The sequence below is a fragment of the Sceloporus undulatus genome, chromosome 3 (genome assembly GCF_019175285.1).
Source record: "Sceloporus undulatus isolate JIND9_A2432 ecotype Alabama chromosome 3, SceUnd_v1.1, whole genome shotgun sequence".
In the NCBI taxonomy this organism is placed as follows: Eukaryota; Metazoa; Chordata; class Lepidosauria; order Squamata; family Phrynosomatidae; genus Sceloporus; species Sceloporus undulatus.
The window spans coordinates 148,341,378-148,354,773 of record NC_056524.1 but is presented as its reverse complement, the minus strand read 5'-3'; the positions used below and the strand labels follow the sequence as shown (position 1 = coordinate 148,354,773).

The 13,396-nt window shown below is 42.6% G+C and overlaps 1 long non-coding RNA gene across 1 annotated transcript; it reads left to right on the top strand.

Annotated features, from left to right (window-relative positions):
• Nucleotides 1-7,162: 7,162 nt before the first annotated feature.
• Nucleotides 7,163-12,832, top strand: LOC121924921. The gene is made up of 3 exons (XR_006102763.1): nucleotides 7,163-7,544; nucleotides 11,303-11,458; nucleotides 12,732-12,832. It is a non-coding gene; the product is annotated as an uncharacterized LOC121924921 (long non-coding RNA).
• The last annotated feature ends 564 nt before the right edge of the window (nucleotides 12,833-13,396 follow it).

The following is a 13,396-nucleotide window of genomic DNA, read 5'->3' as shown; positions in this document are numbered from 1 at the left end:
TGTTGCAAAATATGGTCTATAGTTATCAAATGTAGCTGCCTTCATTTTTTAAAAATTTAACAAGAGAAGAAGAAGGAAAAACACTTAAAAAATAAAGTGAGGGGAAGTACTAGGAAGTTCTGCCAAAAGTTTCTTAATTTTATAGTATAGAATATGTCCATAGCAAACAATAGAATTGTGTGGGTAGGTGGGTTCTTTTCAAGCACACCATGTAGTGGGTTCATCCTTCCACTCCCTCTGATAGACAGACTCTCCAGTCAATCAGTTTGAAGCTCCGTCCCTCTGCTGGTGGATGGGCAAACTCCCCTTGGGTGCCCAGTCTCACCTTCCTTAGGATGTTAGGAAAAGAGTTTTGCATTTCCTTTCCCTTTTCCTCATATGTGCTTTCACACACCTCTCCCCACTCTTCTCCATTCTTCATTCCATCTTATTTTCTGCTTTAAAAAGTTTCTTCTCTCTGGGCCTTTACCTGCTGCCTTCTTCTATACTACCACTGCGCAGCTCTTCTTACACACACTATGTTCAACAGGGCTCTCCCTAGAAGAAAACTCTGTCATGGGGGAGTCCTCTTCAGCATAAGTGGCATGGTTGAGTGATCCAAGAGCCCTGCATGCCACCCACCCCTGCCTGGGCTGACTAGCCCATAAACTCCCCCTGCTCCAGTCTTTCATGGTTGACTGAAGGGGCTGATCGTCTCTGGGGAACAGGGATTCCCTCCACTGGTGGGCATTATGTGGATGAGGTATAGCCCTACTCAGGACCATGACTAGACTACAGAGAGGTGAGGGATTCGTACATCTTTCCAGCTTTCAGCTGCCCGATTTCTCCAGTGCAGAGTAGGATGAGGAGGAAGTCCTCCAAGCAACCCTGGTCCTGGCAACGCAGCTGCCATCTTGGTCATGTGTCTAGGAAGCCATTGTATGGTGACAAACCAACCACTGAAGTGTCACTGCCACAATACAAGGAGGTTCTTTTTCTTCCTCCCTCCCCAAGGACTAGAAAAGATCCTGAAGCAGGGAAATAGCACATCACAGCCCGCTCCTCAGCAGAAGAAGGTGGAGATTTTTTCAGGTTCCTTTGGATGCAATGAGGAGAGCCTAGAGCAACAAGAGGATCCTAAACCCATCAGATTTTTTAATCGGAAGGATTTCAAGTCCTCAGCAAACTACAAAGATGCTTTGAGAACCCCATACTACCCCAGCCCTTCAGGCAGTCCCAGACCACCTATAGGGGTCTGATGATGTGTTTGCTGGGGGGGGGGGCAGTCTCAGGGCATTGAACTTCTCTTCCCCAGTAAGTTTACATAACCCTGGAATGGCCAGACCAGTCTCTAGCTGCAATCAAAAAGATTCTTCAACCTTTCAAAGAAAATAGTGTCCAAACTACAGGCCCTTCTGTAGTTTCTGGCCTGATCCCTTCCTTGGTTTATGTAAAGATGGGGAGGACACTTTGAAAGCTCAGGAGGATAAGAGGGAGGAGGCAACTCTTAAAATGGCAGCAGTTTCCCCAGTAATCTGGGCCTTCACAATTTCCTCTATCATGGCCAGGGCTGCCATCGTCTGGGCAAGGGTGATCCAACACTCTGCAGGGAAGTAAGATTGCACCAGGGCATCAGCAAAGCTGATGACTGCTGATACCAGACTAGTTACCACCCAGTTTTGCAACAAAACGCAGGCAGCCGCTGTCCGGGTCATATGCCAGGTTTGGCTCAAAAGCTGACAGTGAATCCAGGACCAAGAACAACTTGACTAATGCCTCCTTTGGGGGTACCAAGTTCTTTGGGGGTCAATGGAACCAGTTTTCATGAAGTTAAATTACAAGAAAATTCTGCTCAGCTTCCAGGATTGAGAAAAGTAAGCACTCGCTCAGGCTTGCTCTTCTCCTTTCATACCTTTTGCTCCTCCGGAGTATCTTATAGAATACTAGGGCTCTTAAAGCCTCATGGGCAGACAGGCATTTTCAAAACTGACCAAAGCAAAAGCAAGGCTTCCCCAGACAAGGCATCTCCATTCCCATCCAGGACCCAGTCGAAGCAAATCCGGCAGGCTTGATGCTAGGCTTGGAGAAGAGAGACTTCGAAATATCCACTCAAGTCAGGTAAGACAGGGCTACAGGATAGAGTTCCTATTCCCTCTCCCCTCTTTATCCCCTCCCCAGCTTGTTATAATCTGGTGAAATGCTGCCTGGTGAAACAGGCCAAAGAACACACTTCAGGGATGTTGGGCCAATAGAACTGGTCCCTCTTGGAGATATTCTGTGGTTTACTACATATTTTTATAGTCTCAACACATACCACAGCCATAGTAATCTCTATGTTGGCCCAGGAGAACATAATTCTCTGAACAGATAATAAATTTGTTTTATTTATATACCTCTATTCCAAAGATCATAGCGGTGAACAGCAAGTAAGCTAATTAGCAAGTAAGCTAATTTGCCCCCAACAGTCTGGGTACTCATTTTAGCTCCCTCCTCGGAAGGATGCAAGCCTGAGTCGAGCTTGGGTCCTTTTGCTGGTCTTGAACTCGCAACCTTGTGGTTTTGAGTGAATGGCTAAACCTAGTGATGCTCCATTTCCCTCTTTCCCCAAACTGTGACCTCCTGATCCAGGGGACAGTATGCCACCAGACCTAGCCTGACTTCAGCTCAACGTACTGAAATTGAGCACTCCAGGTGCATCTGGGCCTGATACCTCAACAACAGTTATAGCCTCACACAAGGACTCCACCACAAGAATCTCTTGGAGGTCCTCTTCTAAATGGTGCAGAAGCAGAGTTATCTCCCTTCTCTTCTATTTCCATTAGTGCTATCATGGCCTTCCTGCAGAAAGGCTAGACAGGGCCTTTACCCTGAGGCACCAGGTCACAGCTATCTTGGCCATCTTCAAGGGCTTCAAAGAGAATTGTAGGCCACACAAACCAAACATGAGATGCTTCCTGAAAGGGCCTCATTCCTCAAACCCCAGTTCATAGAATCCCATCCTAGGAACTGGTGCTGATGCTGAGAGCCCTAATGGCTGCTCCTTTTAAATCATGGTTAGTGCCACTTTAAACTCTTGTCTTGGAAAATCCTCTTTCTGGTGGCCATCACTGCAACCTCCAAAATTTCTGAATTGGAGCTTCTCTCTGCCAGGTTGGAATTCTGATACCTTCACCCTGACTCAATCCACCTCTCTCCTCATTCCTCCTTCATCCCTAAAGCGAATTTGGCCACAGATAACAGGATCTGATCCTCCCATCCTTCTGCTCAAACTCTAGTCAGAAATTGGAGAAGAAAATGGCACAAACTAGACATCAGGAGGACCTTCAAAATAAATCTTAAATGTATAGCACTATTCATAGCTTCTGACCTTTGTCTCCTGGGTATCTTCTCTGGTACATAGGGTGCCCAAGTCCACCCTGGCAAGATAAATTAAGTTCTGCACTGCCACCCGTTGTGATCAAGCAGGTAAACCTCAGCATCACAGCCTGTTACACCAGAAATGGGGCTGCCCCTGCAGCCATCATAGGGTTCACCCTCTTTGCAATCGGCAGGCTGGCCACATGAACATTTTCATGCATTTTCTTCAAACACTCTGCAATGGACAGGTTTGCCTCTACTAAGGCAATTTAAATTTTAAATATTCTTAAGTTTTCCTTAAAAAACATCACATTTTAACCAAATCTACACTATGTATATATAAATATATGTTGGTTGTGCATATGATATTGTAATTAGAAGATAAAAATTTGATTTTGTTAGTTGTTTATGTCACAACGATTATTGCTACATTAAGAGATATATGAGAATTACGATTTTTTGCATTAGTTCAAAAAAGCATTACTAAGGATCCTGTATGGTGTGAAATGGGAGGAGGTCAACAGGATGGGTGGGTGACCCCATAAGTTACTGCACTGGGTGGCACCCACCTTAGGGATGCCACTGTGTGTTGGTGGTCCTAGAACCAAACCCCAGTGGATACCAAGGGCCTGCTGTATAAGGTGATTGTTCTATGTGATATGCAGAGGATATCCTGACCCCTCTCAGCTGCTGCAGGACCTTGCTTGAGGATGGGAACTACTCCACTATTCCTTCCTTGCCTATTCACTCCAGAGGGTATTCCTCTGGAGGAGTTCCCCTAGGTGTGATAGTTTTGTCCCCACTGTTCTTTTATCATAGTTCTGTTTTTTCTCTCACTGCCTGAGAGGCAGCAGTTCACCTGGGTTTATTTCAAGCATCTTAGCAGGTAGGATGAATGCTGTTGCTGGCTCATAACTGGGCACACAAGAGGAGTTTGCCAGCAGGGAGTCAGAGCTTCAAACTGATTGGATGGAGAGCCTGCCTATTGGAATGGGAGAATGAACCCAATGCAAGATGTCCTCTACACATCCATAACGTTCCATGGTGCCAGTAATTCTATCCACATCAGCTAGTACATGCTCATTGGTACAGCTTTCTGGATCAGGGCTGTTCACCACCTAGAAAGCTAAACCAGAAACCTACTTTCTCTTTGGAAACTCTTTTTGGGGTTCAGGTGGACAATATGAGCAATACACAGGCTCCTGGGTGCTTTCAAGAATGGCGATTCTCCTTTTCAGCTGGCTTTATTTTTGCAGCCAAGGATTATAGAAATGAGTGGGCAAATATGCCCAGTCTGTTATCCAGCCTGTGCTAGACTACTGAGTAAATGCCCTGCTAGCTCTCATTGTGATGTCTTCGAATAGTCTGAGAGCTCCAAGATGTCACTAAAATAAATTGAAGAATCCAGAGGGTTATGCCAGTCACTTGTGTAGGATAGCATCACATCATTGACTAAAGATGGAAAACCCAGGGTTCTTCCTAGTATCTGTCCCTTTTCATCTGTTGTGTTTTTCTACTCAAATCAACCTGGCAATCGTAACAGTACATAAAATAATACAATAGATAAAGGAATCAAAAGAGAATGGGGAAGAATATGGAGTCCAACACATTCATGACAAGGAATGAGAAAAACAGCAGGTAAGGGAGCCTGGGGTTTTTTGAGCTATAGTAGAATTGAGTCAAGAAGCTATTGCGCTTGGGATCCCAACAGTTTTTGCATGGCTTTGCCTTCTCTTGATAAAAGTTATGTAGAGTGCAACCATTATGCCATGAAATGCCTTTTCTCAGAATAATCTTCAGGGGCCTCGAATTCTATCAAGCTTCTAAAGAAGTGATATATACATATACCTGCACCAATCTTTTATAAGCTAATTCATCAGTAATGGTAAATGGCTAGTTTGCTGATTTGTCAGACTTTTCAAGAAACAATGCCCACTTGTTTTCTTTTAGGTTTCTAAGTGGTGCCCTGTTTTGGCCACAATCTTGTGTAGTTTATGTCCAGTGTAGTATAGTAGATTTAGAAGATGATGACTATTTTAAGCAGAGGCTGGATGGCCATCTGTCGGGGATGCTTTGACTGTGAGTTCCTGCAAGGCATGGGGTTGGACTGGATGGCTCTTGTGGTCTCTTGCAGCTCTATGATTCTAAGAATCCACTGACAATATGCTTATTTCGAAAGGGGAGGATCATGATGCTCACATTTTTCAGCTCAGTTTGCATATTCATCATTCAAAGCCTTCCTCTCCTTGCATCACTCAACACTTACTTAACAATTTGGAGATTCCTTTAGACCCAGAAATTAAACAAATTAGGCTCTGGTCTAATAATTACTAAGAATTATTGCAGTAATGAAGGATTTTAATATTTAAAAGGCTGTAAAAGATAGTTGTTTACTATTTAGCTAATGGCCTGTGTGACATACACTTCAAGTAACACTTCTTTGATTAAACCTTTTGCCATGCAGGCATCTGACTAACGTCTCCAGTTGCTTTGTTTTGTTTTTTCCCTCCTGTGTGGTTTGTAACATGTTGCCTGATGAAGAAGCCCATGGAACTTGGAAAGCTTGCAACAAGTATACAGTACTGTTCATTTTGGTTGGCCAATCAAGTATCACTGATGGATTTTGTTTGTAAGAGTAAAGACATACAACTGAGTGCTAAGTCAGAATCATGCAAGCCATAGTATTCACACATCATCATATAGGGATGTGAGAGAAAGCAGGTAAGAGATGAGATTTGGAGCTGAAGAAGCTGAGGATACCATGGACGCCCAAGAAGACAAATGGGAGCAGATCAAGCCTGAACTCTCCCTGGAAGCCAAGATGACTAAACTGAGGTTGTCATACTTTGGCCACATCATGAGAAGACATTAATGTTAGGAAAGGTAGAAGGCAATAGAAAGAGAGGAAGACCACAGACCAGATGGTTAGACTCAATAAAGGTGGTCATGGATCTGAATTTGCTGGGCCTGAGCAAAGTGGAGGAGGATAGAGGGTCTTGGAGATATCTCATCCATAGGGTTGCCATGAGTTGGGACCAATTTGAAGGCAGTTAACAATAAATATGGCCAACATGGCTACCCCTGAATATGTCAACAGGATTGGGAAGGCTATAATTTCCCTGTTTCTGCTTTAGGCCTTTCATACTGGGAAGAAAGGGTAGGGGAGGCAGATAGAGGCTTTTGTCTAGAAAATTCAAATTAATTCTGATCTGGGATTCAAAGGCATCCAGTCTAGAAGCTGTGGCTTCTGTTTCGTTTTAAGTCTGTCACCTTTCATTTTAGAGACAGCTGTGTGTGTGACTCAAGGTGACCAGAGATCCTTCTTTTTCAGGACATGCCCTACATTTTGTCCAGAAGAAATGTCAAAATGTCCTCCATGTTGAGCATGACTAAGAAGCATGGATTTACATTCACAGTAGTGTTTTTTCAGCTTTCATTTCGGAATGTGGAGGGGGGGGGGGTCTCCTTCTTTGGAGGTTTCTAAACAGAGGCTGGATGGCCATCTGTCAGGTGTGCTTTGATTGTGTCTTCCTGCATGACAGAATGGGCTTGGACTGGATGTCCCTTGTGGTCCCTTCCAAATCTAGGATCCTATGGCCCCAAACACACTACAGGAATAATCCAGTTTGAGACCGCCTTAATTGCCCTGGCTCAGTGCTCGGGGATCCTGGAAAGTCTAGTTTATTGTGGCACCAGAGCTCTCTGACAGAGTTGGCAAAATGTCTCACAAAATTGCAGTTCCCAGAATTCCCTAAGTGAAACTGGTTTATTTTTGCAGTGAGTTTGGGACACAAGTCTTCAGTTCTTCTGGACTGTCCTCCATTTTCCGATGCCTTGTCTGTCTTCCTTTGGTGTTTTGTCACCTGCTCCCAAACAGCAGCAGAAGCCTCTGTTCCCTTTCCTCCACACTTTCTCTGCCCAGGGATGACATAGACATACCTCAGAATAACAATAATAATAACCTCACAAAGCTTTCAGCCATCCTGGCAACCAACCAGAGATAACCACTCAGAGACCAGAGAGCTGGCCAAGGAGGCTAGAGCTTTGCAGAGCAAGGAAGTTACTATTGACAGGAGACATGGCCACATTCACCTCCCGCCTCTTCTTCCTCTTCCTCCTCCTCCTCTTCCTCTCCCTCTCATTTGTCACTCTTTTCTTCTCCTCCCCTGCTGTTAACATCACGATTACCTTGACTTGGACAAAACCAGGTAGGCTCCATGTTCTGGGACCCTAGGGATTTTTAGTTCCTTGTGGCACAGAACTTTCCGGCAGGGCAGGCTCCATGGAACTAAAACTAAAGAGATTGGAGCTATAGCTATATAGAGAGTTACGGATTGCTAGCTCCTTCCTCAAGCAGGTCTTTGGCTCACCTTGGTCTGAGCAAAAAACCCCACTTAGCCTTTTAAAGGAAAACTCCTTTAAAGTTAAAAAGTAATGGAGAACTCCCAAACACAGCTCCCAGATCACCTTCTGCTTTGTGTTGTGAGTCTTATTTGACTGTGAAAATGTGTGCGCCATTAGGCACGTGCCTCTGAAATCAGTTAAAAACACCACAGTGTTGCCAATCTGGTGACTTTCACACCCAAATGGGTACTTTTCAGAGCCTTTGGTGTGATTTTGGTGATTGGTTTTAATGGTAATTTTGAGAGTTGAAATTCAAGTATTTGATGAGATATGGGGGGGATTTGGTGAGTTTTGGCCAAACGTTTGGGGAATTATCTTCGAGGCTTGTTGGCAACACTACTCACAAAAGCCCACCGTGCAGGAGCAAAAAAAACTCCAGGTTTGAAAATAACTCATTGAATGAAAATGGCTTCTCAGGCAGTGGTTTTTCTTTCTTCCTGTGCTAGAAAATCATGATCACACAGGTGTGAGAATTTTCAGATGGCTGAATTGCAAATGAAGTCAAGTGATGTGGAAATTCCTTTTGAAGTTCATTGTTCCAAACTGTTTTATTGTTTTATGGCATCATACATGCAAGAGTGTGTTAATGTTGACACTCAAGTCACATACAGAGCTGTCTTGGCAATGAGATGTTGAAATTTTGTGTTGACAAGGTTGTCAAGTTGTGTCCAACCATAGGGGCCGGTGCTCATCTCCATTACTAAGCCGAAGAGCCAGCTTTGTTCCAAGTTCACTAATAATAATAATAATAATAATAATAATAATAGTAGTAGGATTTATTTATATACCGCCCAATCACTGGGAATCCGAGCAGTTTACAACAGAGGGGATAATAGACAGTTCTATTAATGCCAGCGCTTTCTGCTTCCAGCCCGGAAACTCCCAGAGAGCGCTTTAACTGCTGTGATTTCACGGCCCCTTTAATGGTTTTATGTAGAAGTTGAGGAATTTGCTATACAGAATCATAGAGTTGGAAGAGATCACCAGGGCCATCCAGTCCAACCCCCCTGCCATGCAGGAACTCCCAATCAAAGCACCCCCAACAAATGGCCATCCAGCCTCTGCTTAAAGACCTCCAAAGAAGGAGACGCCACCACTCTCCGAGGAAGGTGTACTTCTCTATTTTATAGGACATTTTTATCACAAAGAAACATCTTTCCAAACATCCTGAACCATTAAAATCCCATTCTGTGTAGACAAGAAAGTTTTAGGTGTTATCAGCTGAAGTAAATATTTACTTTACTGAGATGTGTTTGTGTGAATATATGGAAATCAGTTGGATTTCAGTTATGCTGTAAAATTGCAATGAAAAAGATAGATGATTGCAAACTTGATTCATTAAAGTGGGTGGATGTGAACTAAAAAAAAGAACTCTGGAATATTTCAAAGATATAGCCATGTTAGTCTGTAGAATTAGTACGTAGAAAGATCTTGTAACACTTTTGAGAATAACTGAAAGAAAGAAATTGGCAGCATGAGCTTTTGTAGACTTCAGTCTACTTCCTCAAATGAATTTGGTGGAGTGGAAGCTGTGCCTGGTTTCCACTCCACCAAATGCATCTGAGGAAGTAGACTGAAGTCTCTGAAAGTTCATGCTGCCAGTGTCTTTCTTTCATTTAGTCTGACTGGTGCTACAAGATCTCTCTACATACTAACCCTGGAATATGTCATAAATTTGATTTTAAAATGCATGTATGTGGTGTAAAATCAAAAATATGAGTGCAATATTGGACTATCCCTTGGGAGAACCATCTTCAAGTCACCATAAAGCACAGGCAATCTTGGTCCAGTTAGTCTTTCTCTCAGCTTGATCCATATGATAGAGTTGTTAGGTGAAGATGTGAAGGATGAGACCCATGTGCACAATGAGCCTTGAGCTCAATAGCAAAAAGATGGAATATAAATATAAATATCAGCAAAATAGGAGTTCATCACACAGGAGGCAAAGTGCCCAAACCCAGTGGATAAACGGGGTTTAATTCCCAGCAATAGCCTGCAAAAGCGGGATGGTTTTCAGACAACGTCCTCCAGTCTGACCATTATCCCTCAAATAACCCAAAAATAAAAAGCGGGGAAAAGCAGCCAAATCGCAAACTTTAATGCACGGGTTATTTGCGGGATAATGGTGACATCAGGGAATGTTGTCTAAAAACAATCCCGCTTTTGTGGGATATTCCCGGATTTAATCCCTGTGTATTTACAGGATTTGGGCACTTCCCTCCCATGTGATAAACTCCATAGTAATAAACAAGCACCCATTCAAATTCAGATGAAGTAAAAATCAAAGATGCATATTTAAAACTTGCTGTTTGATTTAAAAATTTGTTTACAAATTGTAACATCTCATACTTTCTTTCTTGAAAATATTCCAAAAATAAAATAAAGTAAAATAAAACAAATTCCAAAAAGATAACCTTGATTTTCCATTTATATAAGGGACACCATTTTGCTATGCCATTGTATTTAATTTTGTTATTCACGGAGGGTCCTGGAAACAAACCCCAGTGGTGTACTTGTATCACCTACTAGTGACATTGCTGTAGTAAAACTGATGCAATGGCAGAAGCTGCCTATGGCAGCAGCAGGAAGGCAACAGAATATGATGCCAGCACATGATTTGAGGGGTTGCTAACAACAGTTTTGTCCATATACTGCTGGAACCATCTCCCACCAGCATGAGAATTTAATTTGCTGGGAGGGAGGGGAGGAACGTTTGAAAGGCTGTTCTGGACAGTTTGCCTTGTTTAGGAAAGCATTGATTGTATTTAGTGCAGCATCAAACTTAAGGCACTCTTTTCCGATAGCTCTTAATTCACTTTGCAGATTTCAAGACAAGGTTGGACATTACAAGTGATCACTGTCTTTACTTTTGAAGTCAATATCAAGTTGAGCCAGTCCACTTTGAGTTTAGGGATTTGCCAACTCAGTGCTAACATTTAAGACCCTATTCTTTGCAATGCAGCTCTTAGTAACGTAAACAGAATCTGTGTATGTATATTACATCTGGTTAAGATAAAAAAATTATTGGCTATATCAGCACTGATTGTATTTAAACTTTCTGAAATACCTTCAGAAGTGCTCTCCTCTCCTTGCAGATTTCAAGACAAGGTTGGAGAGTATATCACTATCATCCACCCACATGGGCTCTTCCTTAAGATAGTGTCTATTTACATTAATTAAAAATGAACAAGAGGTCTCAATCTGTTTGCCGATTTTGAAGTGAATATCATGTTGAGCCAGTCCACTTTGAGTTTAGAAGTTTGCCCAACATAGTGCTAACATTTAAGACCCTATCTTTGGATTGAGGCTTTAGTAACTTATACAGAAATTTGGGTTTGTAATTGCACCTGGTTAAGATAAAGATTTGGCTTATCAAAACAGTTGTATAAACTGTAAAACTGTGCAAATGCACAGTGCGTGTGTGTCATTGTTTGGGATATTAAATGTTTGGCTGCAGCAACAAGATCACCATAAAATCCTTGCCATGAATTGCAGCAGTATATAGTATGAGACATTGTTATATTGTGAATAGTATGACAGACCTCTGTGTCATATCCATTAGCAATTCAGGAAAAGAAGGAGAAAGGATGCACACCTTGACGACCTGCGAAACGACATCATCCTATTCTGTGTAGCTCTCGCTAATGTGATCATTTGTATAATACTGCTTCTACTCCCACTGTCACGAACATCCTTCACTATTTGTGAAGCAGCAGCAGTAAGTCACAGTTTTTTTGCACTTCTCTGCCATCATTGTAGCATTGAAATGGCTATGAAACACCTTTCAGTTTATGGCATCTGTATGACAACATATGGCTAGACTCAGTTGTAGTAAATCCAGTCAAATGCATTTTATTTTATTTTATTTTGCTGGCAGAGCTATGCCAGATCGGATATTTAAGTTGAATACTGCATTTAAATCTGGAACATTAAATTGTAAAGTAAATTAGAACTCAAAACAAACAAGCTTCATTTATATACCGCTTCATACTGCCTGCAGTGTCTAAGTGGTTTACAAGTGTAAGCTAATTTTCCTCCCACAAATCTGGGTAGTCATTTTAGCCACTTCCTTGGAAGAATGCAAGCCTGAGTCGAGCTAGAGCACTTTTGTGGACTTGAACTATCAGCGTTATGGTTTGAGTAACCACTGCACTACCGGGCTCGTAATACCTAAATGCTCCTAAAAGTTCTAAAATACCTACCACTGTGGTTGTGTATAGGTCACCTTGTGTATAATTTGAGAGTAGATTTTGGGGCCAACATTTGTTTTCTATATGACTGTGGCTGTATATTCTGTTGAGACCACAAACTTTGTACTGTCAATCCCCAGCAAGTAGATACTAATAATGGGTCTGAATCTGCAAAGGATGGAGATCATCGTGTGCCATAGACTTTGAACCACCTTTCTCTGCCTAATCTTCTTCGGGATCTTGCTAAAAACTGTTCTGAAGTTCTGAAAGAGCAGGAAACAAAACATACATTTCTATGAGGTTGATACATAAATGTAGACTGTGACATATAGGTAAGCTATATAAATATGACATAATGTTGTATATTTATCCAGTACACTTTTTAAAAAAACAAGGTAGTCTTAGAGCCAAACTGACAGCAGTTTAAAACTGCTTCTGGGCATCTTCAGATGAGGCATTCATGGCCCCACCTCTGAGTTACCCAGAAGCTGTGCAGCTACCCAGATATAAGTAGCTTTGGGGCTGCAGTGTGGCCAGCTTTTTGCAGACCAAAAGAAGTGCCTCTTTGCCCTTCTTTTACCACACGGCTTCAGATCCCGGACCCAGTGCTGCAGCTTGCCACAGCCCGATCCTCTTCAGGGCGTGTTTTGACCCATAGTTTTCTTTTTCCTACAAGGTGCCTTTTGGTGTAACGAAACTCTCATGCAGGTTATGTTTTTCCAAATTTGTTTCCAGCCACTATTTAACATTGTCTTCCTCAGTAAAGATTCTTCTCTATAAATAATTTCATTATTATTCTAGGGACCCAGGTGTATTAAAGGCAGAAGACACTGACAAACTGAAAGTACAGAAGTTGTGAATAATGAAAACCAACTGCAGGAATGTGTCATTGAAAATCTGAACAGCTGCAAACAGCTCATTAAGTGATTGAAATCTACTAAGCTTTTACCATACTAGCATCTACCAGCCAACCCGAAGAGAAAATTCCTCTATGCCCCACAAAATCTGCTTTGGACATGGCGACCCTATTTGGAAAGAAAAAGAGAAAGCTCGGTTGCATGAACATACGTTTGCTCAATGCTGTATTCTTTGCAAGATATAAGTAAAAGCAGAATTACATGTACTGAATATTTGGGAGTTTAAGTTATTTTGGCACCATTATGCCAACATATGTACATTTCACACATATTTGCACATAGGTGGTTGAATGAGGAGCTGGAATAGAACCTCCGGAGGCTCAGTTCGGATGCTGGGCCTGCGGGTTGGGGGGGAGGCCTGGACCCAAGCCCTGGTTCCAGCTCCCTCCAGCTGATGGGCTGCAGCGTCCACTCCCAGAGCCAAGCTGGGGCACGAAGCCTCAGAGAGGGAGGGAGGGGGAAGAAGGATGGAAGGAAGGAAGGAAGGAAGGAAGGAAGGAAGGAAGGAAGGAGGGGGCAGCGCAGCTATTGGATCTGCCACCATTAGGA